Source organism: Apodemus sylvaticus, chromosome 5 (assembly GCF_947179515.1).
Source record: "Apodemus sylvaticus chromosome 5, mApoSyl1.1, whole genome shotgun sequence".
NCBI lineage: Eukaryota > Metazoa > Chordata > Mammalia > Rodentia > Muridae > Apodemus > Apodemus sylvaticus.
In genome coordinates this window covers 33,892,442-33,906,976 of record NC_067476.1, presented here as the reverse complement: position 1 = coordinate 33,906,976, position 14,535 = coordinate 33,892,442, and positions in this window count along the sequence as shown.

Here is a 14,535-nt window from a genome sequence, read left to right as displayed (position 1 = left end):
CACACACACACACCTCACACACACACATACATACACACACATACACACACACACACTGTGAATTTAAAGCATGGGAGTGATGATATGAAATACGTATGATCAAGGTACATATTTACATGTATGAAACCATTGAAAATTAAAATATTCTATAAAAATAAATAACTAAAATGCTACAAAGGCTCGATGTTAGAGAAAACTCATAAAAGGATAAATAGAGAGCTAATATCTAGTATACACCAAGAACTCAAGAAGTTAGACTCCAGAGAACCAAATAACAATATTAAACATGAGGTACAGATCTAAACAGAGAATTCTCAAATGAGGAATAATGAATAGATGAGAAGCACCAAAAGAAATGTTCAACATCCTTAGTCATCAGAGGAATGCAAATCAAAATAACCCCGAGATTCCACCTCACACCAATCAGAATGGCTAAGATCAAAAACTCAGGTGAAAGTAGATGCTGGTGAGGATGTGGAGAAAGAGGAACATTCCTCCATTGCTGGTGGAATTTCAAGCTGCTACAACCACTCTGAAAATCAGTATGGTGGTTCCTCAGAAAATTGAAACCAGTTATACCTAGGCATAAACCCAGAAGATGTTCCAACATATAACAAGGGCACATGCTCCACTATGTTCAAAGGCATCCATATTTATAGTAGCCAGAAGCTGGAAACAACCCTGATGTCCCACAACAGAGGAGTGGATACAGAAAATGTGGTACATTTACATAATGGAGTACTATTCAGCTATTAAAAACAACGAATTCATGAAATTCATGAAGGCAAATGGGTGGAACTAGAAAATATCCTGAGTGAGGTAACCCAGTCACAAAGTATCACACATGGTATGTACTCATTAATACACAGATGTTAGGAAAAAACCTTGGAATACCCATGTTACAACTCATAGACCATATGAAGTTCAGGAGGAAGGGAGTCCAAAGTGTGGATTCGTCAGTCCTACTTAGAAGAGGGAACAAAATAATCATGGGAGAGGAAAAGGGAAGAAGGGACCTTGGAAGGATAGGTAGGGGGACGAAAAAAGGGAGGCAGGATCAGGTGTGGGAGAAAGGGAAGAAGTACAGAGAAACTGAAGGTCAGGAAACTGAAGAAGGTCAGGAAACTGAACAGAGGTGTGTAGCAGGCATGCCAGGAAAGAAAGAAGCTCCCAGGACCCAACTAGGATGACATTGCTGAAATACCGAACAAAGGCGAGATAGAACCTGTAGAGACCATTTCCAGAGGTTAGGCACAGCACGCTGTTGAGGGATGGGGTTACCTACCCATCTCAAAAATATTAACTCAGAATTGTTCCTGTCTAAAGGAAGTGCAGGGTCGAAGAGTGGAGCAGAGACTGAAGGAAAGGCCACCCAGAGACCACCCCACTTAGGGATTCATTCCATCAGCAACCATCAAATCCAGACACTATTGCTGATGCTAAAAAGTGCTTGCTGACAGGAGCCTGGTATGGTTGTCTGTCCTCTGAGAGGCTCTGCCAGAGCCTGACTAATATAGATGCTCACAACCAACTATCAAACTGAGCACAGGAACCCCAATGGAGGAGTTAGGGGAAGGACTGAAGATGAAGAGGTTTGAAACCCCATTGGAGGAACAGCAATATCAACCATCTAGATGCCCTCCATCTCCCCTCCCCACGGAGCTCTCATGTGTAGCCAAAGAGTACACATGGAAAGACCTATGGCTCTGGCCACCTATGTGGCAGAGGATTGCTTTATCTGGCATCAATGGGAGAGGAGGCCCTTTGTCCTGTGGAGGCTTGATGCCCCAGTGTAGGGTAATGCTAGGGCAGTGAAGCAGGAGTAGGTGGGTGGCGGGGGGAGGACCGTCATAGAAGCAGGGGGAGGGGAGACAGGATAGGGAGTTTGTGGAAGGGAAACTGGGAAGAGGATAATGTTTGAAATGTAAATAAATAAAATAGCCAAAAATAAACAAATGAATGAATGAATGAGTAAATAAATAAATAATGGACACATGTTGGTGAAACATCTGCGCATTAGTAATTTTGAGTCACATTTACCTACTTAAAATGTTCTTCCTATAACTATGATTTTGTAAAAGTTACCACTTAGTTTTTAAAGAACTGCATTTGAGATAAAAATTCAAGCATCATCTAAAATAGAGAGGAAAGGCTTTCTTCTTTATTCAACCCTTTACAAACACTTCCAAAACACTGCTTTATGATCTCCACAACATGTTATTTGAAAATGTAAAATATTTTGTTTGGATGTATGTCTCTCTTTATTTTTATTTACAAATGGAATCATACTGTATATCTCTTCATATCAACATTTTAATGTGTGTACAATATCTCTTGTATAGGACAGTATGCTTGCATTATTTCTATGTTATATATCAGTGTTATACATTACAAACATTAGTGTATATACTAATGCACACGTGTTTGCACACACTGCCATGTATCTTCTCAGCCATCTTAGTTTAGTTTGAATTCAAGATACACTGAAGCCTTAGACTAAGTCATTGGCAGTAGAATGGTGGGAAGGGTGGGAAGTTCAGGAAGTTAAATGCATGAGAGAAACAGAATAAGTAGAAAAATTTTCTGGGTTCTTTCTTTCATGGATAAAAAGGTAACAGATGGCGAAGTATTCACTGACTCAAAGGATACTGGAGTGGGAATATTTTCAAAGAGAAAACTGTGGTTTCAAATATTTAAAGATTGAATGTTACTTATCCACAAAGCATCCAGATAGAGCTGTGCAGTAATTATTAGATCATACTACCTGAAACTTAAGGACCAGGGCTCTGCTGCCTACTTTATTTTACAGCAAACTGTGAAAATGTAGTCATAATAAGTAGTGGCTTGGTTTAGTAATTACTTAAAGTAGACTTCTGGGTATTTAGGGAAAAAAATGAGGTTAAGAAAACAGCTCTTTTATAGGAAGAAATTATTTCTAACTTGAAATAATTGACCCTTATGCAAAAATAATTTATGAAAATGCTTACTGCTAGAAATAGAGCTTATATTGCTTTATGCATATATTATTGAAAGTTCATACTTTAATTCTACACTCTATGATTTGATCGGAAAGCCACATATTAACTTTACAAAATGAGATATTTTTATATGGTATGCTTTGTTGTTTAGTCTGTAGACCTACTAGAGAGATATTCGGTGCAGACAGAAAGAGAACCAAGTGCTGAAATTGCAGTTCCTAAAAATGTCATGAAAACATGTCAGCCAAGGCAGTCTGCCAAGCAGGTCTGTTGTGGAAAGCGCACAAGAAAGTCATCTTTGTCATTCCTCAGTTGTACGTCAAGAAATGGAGGCTATTTAGGAGCTTGTCTCTCAGGTGCACTTCCACTCAAAGGTTAACTGACTTCTGTGAAGGAGAATGCAACCTTTTCTTTTGTTAGGAAACCAGAGTCTTTTCCAAAACCAGGCCTGAAGGTAAAAGAATTCACTCTTAAATTCCTGGAATCTCCCATCTGTTAATCAAGAACAAATTGCCTATGAGAGTCTCTACCCTACTACCTGAGGCTAGATTCAATTGCAAGGAGAAGGGGAGAGTGTCATTCTCACACTGCCTCCCACATTAGTTCTATGTTTTTGCACAGCAAACTTACACCATAGCAAACATATTTTTTCTCTCAAATTCAATTCTAGTTCAGAACAAAAATACAGTGCTGTTGAGTTACTGTAATATGCTAGTTTGGCAAGTGAAAGATCTGTATGACTAGAACTTCAAGTCTCTCAAGAACAAAACTGAATACCTCAGAAAATGGAGAGATCTCCCATGCTCATGCTATATAGATTTAACATAGTAAAAGTGGCCATCCTACGGAAAGCAGTTTACAAATTCTACAAAATCCCCAACAAAATTGCAACACAATTTCATAGACATGGAAAAAGCAATTCTCAATTTCATATGCAAAAACAAAAAGCCCAGGATAGTGAAAACAATACATAACAATAAAAGAGCTTCTTGGGAATCACCATCCTTGACCTCAAGCTTTACTACAGAGTGATAGTGATAAAAACTTCATGGTGGAGCTTGGGGTCCCCAACGGAGGATCTGGAGGGTTGTCCAGAGGAGCTGAAGGGGTATATAGCCTCATGGCAAAAACAATGACTTTGAACACCCAGACACCCCAAGACTCCCAGGGACTGAATCATCAACCAAGGGGTATACATGGTTCCAACCAAAAGTGTGGCATAGGAATGCCTTTTTGGGCATCAATGGGAGGAGTGGTCTTTGGTCAGGCAAAGGCTCAATAGAAGCAACAACAAAGGGAAACAGATGGGGGGGAGTTGGGGGGAGGTGGGACTGTATTGGGTAGAGGGGCATATACATGGAGGCAGGGGGAGGGAGGAGAGTTAGGGAATCATTGGGGAAGGGGGCTTTTGGGGGGAAATTGGGAAAGGTTTTACCATTGGCAATGTAAATGAAGAAGATACTAAAAAAGAAAACTGCATGTTGTTGGTATAGAGACAGACAGGTTGATCATTGGAATAGAATTGAAGACCCAGAAATAAACCACACACTTGTGGACACTTGATCTTTGACAAAGAAGACAAAAATATATACTGGAACCAAGAAAGCATATCCAATAAATGGTACTGGTCTAACTGGTAGTCTGTAAGTAGAAAAATTAACATAGATCCATATTTGTTACCTTGCACAAAGCTCAAGTCCAAGGAGATCTAGGACCTCAACCAGATACACTGAATTGAATAGACAGAAAGTGGGAAAGAGCCTCAAACTCTTTAGCACTGGAAGAACGGGGATAGGGGGTAAAATTTCCTAAGCAGAACTCCAATGGCTAAGGATCTAAGATCAAGAACTGATAAATGGGACCTCATGAAGTTGAAAGGCTTTTGTAAAGCAAAGGACATAGTTAATAGGACAAATTGGCAACCTAAAGATTGGGGAAAAAATCTTCACTAACCCCACATCCTGTAGAGGGCTATGTCCAGAATATATGAAGAACTCAAGAAGCTAACCTCCGAGAAACCAAACAACCCAATCAAAAATGGGGTATAGAACTAAACAGAATTCACAACAGACAATCTCAAATGGCTGAGAATCACTTAAAGAAATGTTCAAAGTCCTTAGTCATCGTGGAAATGCAAATCAAAAACGACCCTGAGATTCTACCTTACACCATTCAGAATGGTTAAGATAAAAAATTCAGGTGACAATACATGTTGGAGAGGATGTGGAGAAAGAGGAACACTCCTTCATTGCTGGTGGGATTGCAAACTGGTACAAGCACTCTGGAAATCAATCCAGAGGTTCCTCCAAAAACTGGAAATAGATCTACCTGAAGACCCAGCTATACCACTCTTAGGGTCCAGTAGCCTGCCCAACTTGGGATCCAGCTTAAGGGGAGGCTCCAAGGCCTGACATTACTGATGCTATGGTGTCCTTATAGATAGTAGCCTAGCATGGAGGTCTTCTGAGAGGCCAAACAAGCAGATGCAGATACTTACTTAGTTTGCAGGCAAACTAAGACAGATGTAGATACTTACACCCAACCATTGGACTGAAGTTGAGGACCCCGGTGGTTGAATTAAGGAAAGGCTGGAAGAAGCTAAGGAGGAGAGAGACTCCATAGGAAGAACAGCAATCTCAACTAACCTGGACCCCTGAGATCTCTCACACTGAGCCACCAACCATGTAGTATACCTGGGCTGCTGTGAGGCCCCTAGCATATATAGAGCAGAGGACTGCCTGATCTAGCCTCAGTGGTTGAAGATAAGCCTAACACTTGAAAGACTTGAGGCCCCAGGGAGTGGGGAGGCCTGGCAGGGGAGATGGGAGGAAGATCCTCTTGGATACAGGGGAGGAGGTATGGGATGAGGAACTGTGGGAGTGCAGATCAGGAGGGGGACAACAATTGGATTGTGAAAATAAAATTATTAAAATAAAAGATGCTAGTTTGGTGGGAAAAATAAGAATACAGTTTCTGAGTCTAATATTTAATTTGAAAATTTCTTCTTCTATTATTAGTATTATCATTATCATCATTATTATTATTATCTTACTTATTCACTTTACATCCTGCTCACGGCCCTGCCTCCTGTTTATCCCCTCCCAGAATCTGTCCCCCATCCCTCCTCCAGTTCTCCACTGAGTGGGTGAGGAGCCCTGGATATCACCCAACCCTGGCATGAAATCTCTGCAGGGCTAGGCGCATCCTCTCCCAGTGAGGCCAGACAAGGCTTATTCTAATTTTTCTATGGTGCATACTTATGACTGAGCAAGGATATATATGCAATATATATGCAAAAGGATGGTATATGCAGTTTTGTGATTTCCATCCCAATTTCATGAATTTGTGAGAATTCAGTATTATTTGATGGTGGCATTTGTAATAAATTCACTAGTAACTAGAATTCTCTTCCTAGGATTCAGGGGGAAAAAGTAATATATTACCTTACAAAAGTCTAACTGATATTTAAGCAGAGAGTTTCTGTCACAACAGACTGTGTTGCAAATGAGTGAAAAGATAAGAGACCAAGCTACTGTTAAAGTGTTAGGTGGAAAAAGTATTTTTCTTTTAGATAAAATTTTAAAAAAGTACTAAATTTCAAACCCAGTTTGTAATATTATTACTTCGGAGGCTGAGAAGGGAGATTGCTTTGAGTTTAAAGCCAGTATGGGCTACATGGTGAATCGTATGTCAACCTAGACTACAGAGTAAGACCCTATATTAAAACAAATTAATAAAAAGCACTGAGTATACTAATTACTGCTAAGAATTTTAGATCGGAATATATATTCTGATGTGACAAATTATGCTATTTGTATAATTTATATAGTTTTAGGTTAAATTCTTAAACTAATGGGTATTTAACCACAAATTTTTCAGCAGTTGAGAAGAAAATCTATCACCATGGAGAGCTTGATAAAAGTTAGAGTGCATGATGAGACACACCTTGTATATATGGCAAATTATATAGAAAGTCCTTCCTCTCAAACAATGAGTGGGTATTAATTGAAATGTTATCTGTCCTCTGTAGACTTCTTAAAATATGCCATAGAAAACTCAATTGTCAGCGGATATCAGAAGTCATCTTCAAATATATTATCTTTAGAACCATTTTCAGAGCATAGAGAAGCAGTCACAATGCTGAGATCAGAGCCTGCATTCATGATTTCTCTGAGTATCTTAGTGTTAAATTTGTCCATGGATCATTTTAGTTCCATCCTTTTTTTTTCATTCAGAGTGACAGATATTTATAACAAGAGAAAGGTGTTTGAGTAAGAAGAAGGAGAACAAGCACACGTGGAAATAAAAGGGAATGCAGCCATTCACAGGATACCTTGAACTTGCCATTTGGCCCTGTCAATGCAGTATGAGTTCAGAAAAAGGCTTTAGCACAAAATGACAATAGGACAGATTCCACATGGCTCACCTGTCAATCAGAGCAGATTCCTGGGACTCTTTGAAGATTACCTGAAGGACAAATCACCTGAAAGACTCACTCTGTCTTCTGAAAACTTAAAGCGTAATATGTGCCTCAGGCTCTGTAAGAGGAGCTCTGTGCAAGACGTCTGGAGCCACAGTCTAAGCCAGTGGTTCTCAACCTTCTTAAAGCTGTGACCCTTTTATACAGTTTCTCACATTATGGTGATTTCCCATCCATAAAATTATTCCCATCACTACTTTATAACTGTAATTTTGCGGCTGTTATGCATCATAATGTAAATATCTTATATGCAGGATATCTGATATGTAACCCCCAAAAGGGTTGCAACCACTGGTCTTAGTTTTTATTTCTTTTGGAACTTGGTACAGAACATTTATTGAGTTATTTATTAACGACACGTCCAGAGTTTAAGATAGCATGGGCAAATCTTAATTAAAAAATTGTACTTTTTTCTTTTCAGGTATCTTCTTTTGTGCCAGAAAATGGTATTGTGGGTCTATCCTACTTCAAGTTAAATATCACAAATTATTTGCTGGAAAATGCTAAAAATAAATTAAACAAGGAAGTATAGGTGAAATAATACTGTTTTTCCAAAAATCTCATCTCCAATATTGACAGTATAAAAAAGGCAAACATTCTCATGTTCCCTTTATCATAAAGCCCCAAATAATGAATCAGGAAAGGAACAAGATGAAGATAAACGGGAATGCCTCATCACCATTTCAGGGACCCATCTCTTCTGAATGAAATGCCTTCTCTATATGTGATGAATTCCAAAGCTACCCCTTTGTCAATCTTTTGAGCTGAAATTGAAAAATGCTATGACAATGTCATGGGCTCTTTCTCCCAAGTGCAATATGAATCCCTTGTTCTATGACTCATACCTGTCTGCCATCAAAAGCCATCACAGGTGCTTGGTGGTGCTTCCATGAAAGCTTCACAAATACTACTGTTGGTTTGTATTGAAGATGCTTTGGTAAGAAGTATAGCTAAGCTATCCTGCAGCTTCCTTTGTGCCTTGGATACATAAGGCAAAACTGAATAATCTTTGCTTCAGGATTAGTGCTCTATACAAAAGATATATTCATTGTGCCAAGAAGAGGTGGAAAATACTGGGCATATATAGTGAGATTGCGCTGATGGTGATCCCCAGGGAGAAGGGTGAAGAGGCAGATATGGAGGTTTACCTGAGATTTTTACCTAGCCTTTAGAGTCTTGGCATTCTTGGTAGTCCTAGGAATGGAGACATCCCTAAAGGTGGCCTCAGATAATCTAAACAGAAGAGGCAGTGTTCCAAAATGAGATAGTCATGGCCAGGAAGGCAATGGTAACTCAGGAGACAGAGATGGGGGAGCTGTTGCTATAAGTAAAGAGTAGATGTGTTGTCAGAATAAGCATTCTCATTATGCTGGTACTGTTCCGTACGAGTCACTGAGAGAATCTTCACCACTGTCTGAAGTTTCTATTAGATCCCATCCCTTCTTCTGACCTGCCACTCAAAGCATACTGGCTTGATGAGAAATCACATTTTTAGTGATTGTACTGAACTGGTATATGCCAACATGGTATAAGCTAAAGTCATCTGAGAGGAAGGAACTTCCCTTAAGAAAATACCTCCCTGAGATCTGGATGTAAGACATTTTCTTAATTAGTGATTGAAGGGGGAAGGCCAAGGTCATTGTGGGTAGTGCTATAAGAACCCAGGATGAGCAAGCTGTGGGAAAAAGCCAGTAAACAGGAGTCTTCCATAGCCTCTATATCAGCTTCTGCCTACAGGCTCCTGCCTTTAATGAGTTACTGCCCTCAGAGCTTTTGATGATGAACTGTAACATGGAACTGTGAGCAAAACCACTACTTTTCTTTACAACTTTCTTTTGGTCATCATTGTATTTTATCACAGAAATAATAACCTTAACTAAGGCAGTTATCATTTCCTTCTTTGATTTCTCAGGCATATCCATAAATTATACTTAGATCTGACTTCTCTTTAGGGTTTTCTTGCTCATTGTTATCATTATGCACAAAATTCCTCCCCTTGATTTCCTAATGTAAATCATCAGTGTCTATCATCAGTACTTGTCACCATGCTTACCTTGATCCATGTCTTCAAGGTATACAGATATTTGACACATCATCATCATCATGACCCCATTGACCATGTGAGGACTATATACCACACATATAAGAACAGAAAGAGTTAGAGAGCAGGACCAACTTTATTCAAGACTGCAGTAGATGTGGCCCAAGTGGAACGTCAGGCCATTTTCTTTCAGGGGCAAACACAAAACACTATGTCTAAGAATTCATGACTGACATTGTTTGATTGGAAGTTTATGAGATCTTCTAAAGCAGGAAAGGTGACTTGACACTACCAAGTAAATGTCCTGAATCAATGTGTTAGAAGGAGCATGTGGTATTTCTGACCAAGAGTGTTCCTTACTTCCACGATGAACTTCATTCCTAACATGAAAATACTGGCTCAGTCAATACCTCTCCTGTTCATATTCAACTTCTGCTTTCACAATTCTTTTGAATGTGTCTGGATTATCTTTCTCATGAAGTTATAGAATTCATTCAAAGGTTCCTAGAGTGTTTCTTGCATACCTTCCAACATTTTTTTTGTCTGACAACAGCTGTTATACTGGGTTAAGTTCCACTTCATCTCACCTCTCCATGTTCTGCAGAACCTGCTTGCATCTTTCATCTTCAAAACTAAATTCATATCATCACATGCTGTTCTTTGTTCTTCTTTTATTCTATCTTCTTGGTTTCTTTGCAAGATTAGTTAGGAGTTTTAATAAATTTTCCACTCCTGGTGAACAATTGATCTCTGTCTCATGTGGACGATCCATACTATGTTCTTTTCATTAGACAATGTTTTAATGTCAAAACAACAATAAAACACAATGATTAGGTTTCCATGCCCATGAGAAGCTGTGAAGGGATTATTTCTGGCCTCCTTTGGGTCCTCACTTATGGCTCTTAATCAACCACATAGCTACAAAGATCCTGAAAGGCCTTGAACCAGACATATCTAGAACAGAAAGCAGTTTTATAGATGGTTTAGTTGTTGAGGAGCAGAGATAAGAATGAGTAGGGACAGGCAATGATAAATCAACGTCATTCCAGAGCAGAGGAATAGCTGCAAACAGTTCTGTTTGATGGGAAACAAAGACATGGTGGTTAGAACCTGGTCAGAAATGGAGTGGTCAAGACCACAAACCATTGCCCATGTTTATGTTAGTGCTTTCATATAAAGCATCCATAACAAAATATTGTAGACTGAATGACATAATAAACAGTTTATTTTCTTCTAACATTTATAGAAGATGAAAGTGTTAAGATCAAGTTCCCAGATAATTTATCTCATAATAAGGATGTTTTTCCTGCCTGGTAGACACCCGTGTTCTCCACATAACCACTAGTATCCTTCTGTTAAGGGATAGACTTCACCAGTGTCTCCTTTAAGAACAGTAATGATATTTGCATTAGTACTTCATATACATTTACTTTAAACTTTGATTATATTGTTGAAGAAATTTCTATTCCAAGAACTTAATAAGAAATTTGTTAGAAACACACAAATTTTTGCACTACTGACTGAAGAAATTTATGCTAATCAGTAAAGCAACCTAAAAGATATCCTCAGACAGAAAATTAAAATGAGATAGAATCTCTTTTGATGTTCTTTTATTTTGGCCTTTAATGCACATTCATTAAAAACAACAATAGCAAAATAAAAACAAAAAGCAAAAACAGTGCAATCAAGTATTCTACTAATTGGTGAAATATGTGTTTCTGACTTACTGTATGGTCAGAAGAACCTATGTTGACAAATTTAGTGGTTGTTCAAATTCTTGCCTACAGAAAAATGCTAAGCCCCTAAATGCAGTTCTTTTTATATCTAAAAATTTAATGTAAATAGAACCTTGTAGAAATTTTGTTTCTAGACTACAAAGATTTGTCTGCTTGATGAAAAAATAAACTGTTACAGGAATAGAAGGAAAATAGGATTCTACCCAAATAAACTGAGAAGCATACAAAAATAACTTGGCTTCAAGCTTTTTTTTATTAATCTTCTGTGCAACCCACTCACAGAGTGTACACTGGAAAAAATATTCCTCACTAAATACAACAAAAACTCAGATGGTATGTTTTTCTTGTCTGCATTAGTATAAATCTTTTACCCCAATCAGCGCCATAATTTCTGAAGCTACAATCCAAAGTAATTCCACAAAGCTCCTTTACCGTCGGAGTTTGGGCTTTTCAAACATTCACAGGAGATGCTAGTTGCTTTGAGGCTCAATCAAGATAGACTCAGGCTCAACAGACACTCTTTCAGATAGCAAAATGGAAAATGTCTAGAAATAATAAAAATCAACCAGAAAACCACACAAGCTCAGTATTCCTTTATGTCAGTTTCCTGGAACACAATGTCTTACCACTTTATTTGATCTCAGCAAGCCAAGACTTAGCAATGTACCATGAGCTTAATGGTTCTTTAAAGGTTAGTATGGCTGTAATGAAACACCATGGCCAATTGGGGTATGAAAGTGAAGTGGAAATTTCTGATTTCTTTACCAGCTCAGTTGTGTCATATGACATTTTTTTTCTAGAAGCTATCTTGTGAAAGGGCATACATGTAATACTTCCTTGGAAGCTCTTTTGTGAGAGAGCATGCAATGCTTTGCTGAAAACAGACACTTGAGAGAGCACATATGTTTAGAGAGAATATAAATGAAACTGCACAAACATTGAGAGGATGCTCTTGCATTGCTACACCATGGAAGGTCTTTTCTAGTCTTCACTTTGTAGAGAGAAGTACACCAAAGAACTTATGCTTTTCTGGCTGATCCTGGCCGCTTCCTCTGACGTGTGCCAATTCAGCACAGATGCTATTTCTACTGGCTCATGTCATCCTACTGATTTGTGCTTGCTGTTTACTATTGAACTGGACTGCTAGTATCCTGACAGCAAATATGGAATTACCACAAGAAACTTTTTTTTCTCTCTTTTTTTAAATATTTTTATTTTCTATATTCTTTGTTTACATTCCAAATGATTTCCCCTTTCCCAGATCCCCCCTCCCCATATGTCTCATAAACCTTCTTCTCTCCATTCTCCAATCACCTCTTTCCTTTTTCTCTGTCCTTATATTCCCCTCCAATGCTAGATCAATCCTTTCCAGGATCAGGACCCTCGCCATACTTCTTCATGGGAGTCATTTGTTATGTGATTTGTGCCTTGCGTATTCAGGGCTTCTGGGCTAATTAATATCCACTTATCAGAGATTGCATTCCATGTGTATTCTTTTGTGATTGGGTTACCTCACTTAGGATGATATTTTCCAGATCAAACCATTTGCCTAAAAATTTTGTGAATTCATTGTTTCTTTTTTTTATTCGATATAATTTTTTATTTACATTTCAAATGATTTCCCCTTTTCTAGCCCCCCACTCCCCGAAAGTCCCATAAGCCCCTTTCTCTTCCCCTGTCCTCCCACCCACCCCTTCCCACTTCCCCGTTCTGGTTTTGCCGAATACTGCTTCACTGAGTCTTTCCAGAACAAGGGGCCACTCCTCCTTTCTTCTTGTACCTCATTGATGTGTGGGTTATGTTTTGGGTATTCCAGTTTTCTAGGTTAATATCCACTTATTAGTGAGTGCATACCATGATTCTAATTGCTGAGTAGTATTCCATTGTGTAAATATACCACATTAAGAAACTACTTCTAAACAGGTCCACAATTTCCTTTTCCTATTAACATTCTTTCTCCCCTACCGCTGGTCAGTGGGTTAGAAGGGAGCTTGAAATGTTTAAGATCCCTAATTAAAGTAGGTTTTGAGGAAAATCGAAGCCTATAGGAAAGGGTTTATTTGGCTTATTTTCTCACATCACAGTTCATTACAAGAAGAACTCAGGACAGGAACTCAAGCTTGGCAAAAACCTGGAGGCTGATACAGAGCCACAGACTGGAGCTGCTTACTGTATTGCTCATTCAAGGGGCTGGGCCCTCGCTCTTCAATCACTAATTAACAAAATGCCCTAGATACTTGCTTACAGAGGATCTTAAGGAGACATTTTCTCAATTGAGACTCGTTCCTCTAATGACTGTAGCTTATGTCAAATTAACACAAACTACTATCTTAATTAGGATTTTACTGCTGTGAACAGACACCATGATCAAGGCAACTCTTATAAGGACAGCATTTATTTGGGGCTGGCTTACAGGCTCAGAGGTTCAGTCCATTATCATCAAGGTGGGAACATGGCAGCATCCAAGCCGGCATGGCGCAGGAGACGCTGAATGTTCTACATCATCACCTAAAGACTGCTAGCAGAATACTGGCTTCCAGGCAGCTATGATGAGGGTCTTAAAGGCTACACCCACCAGGACACAACCACTCCCAACAAGGCCCCACCTACTCAAACATGGTCACACCTAATAGCACCACTCCCTGGGCCTAGCATATGCAAGCCATCACAACTACCTAGCATAGGTTTATTTAAATAACATTAGTTTTCGAGAATTTCACATAACATGCTTTGATCATATTTACATCCTCTCCCAACACTTCCCAGACAGCCCTCATCCCCACTCAATTTTGTCTCCATATATATTTTTAATTTAAATTCATCAAGACCAATTTGTACTTCCCACATATTCTTAAATGTACTGACTTTCTTCCTGTAAGTGACCAATAACTTCTCTGCCAAAGAGTTTTGTGCCCAACTCCCTTCTCAATGCTAGGATTTTTTTCTCTTGACTTGGGCTTCTATATGTCTCACAGTGCTGACAAATTACTTACTGTAAGTTCCTATGGTCAAATCCTCTTTTCTGTCATAGTCACCCACCACCTCTAGCTGCTATTCTTTTACCCCCTCTTAAAGCAATGATCCTTGAGCCTTGGGTAGAGAGAGAGTGTGCTATCTATATGTTCTCATTAAGGCTGAGTATTTATTTAGCAGTGCCATTCTCTATTATTAAGGACAGGTGGTGGCTTCATGCTAATTACAATCTACTGTAAATAAAACCTGTTATGAGGATTGAAAGGTTTCTTAAGCTAGAGATATAATAATAAGCCATTGGGAGTCAGGTTAATACTATTTTTGATC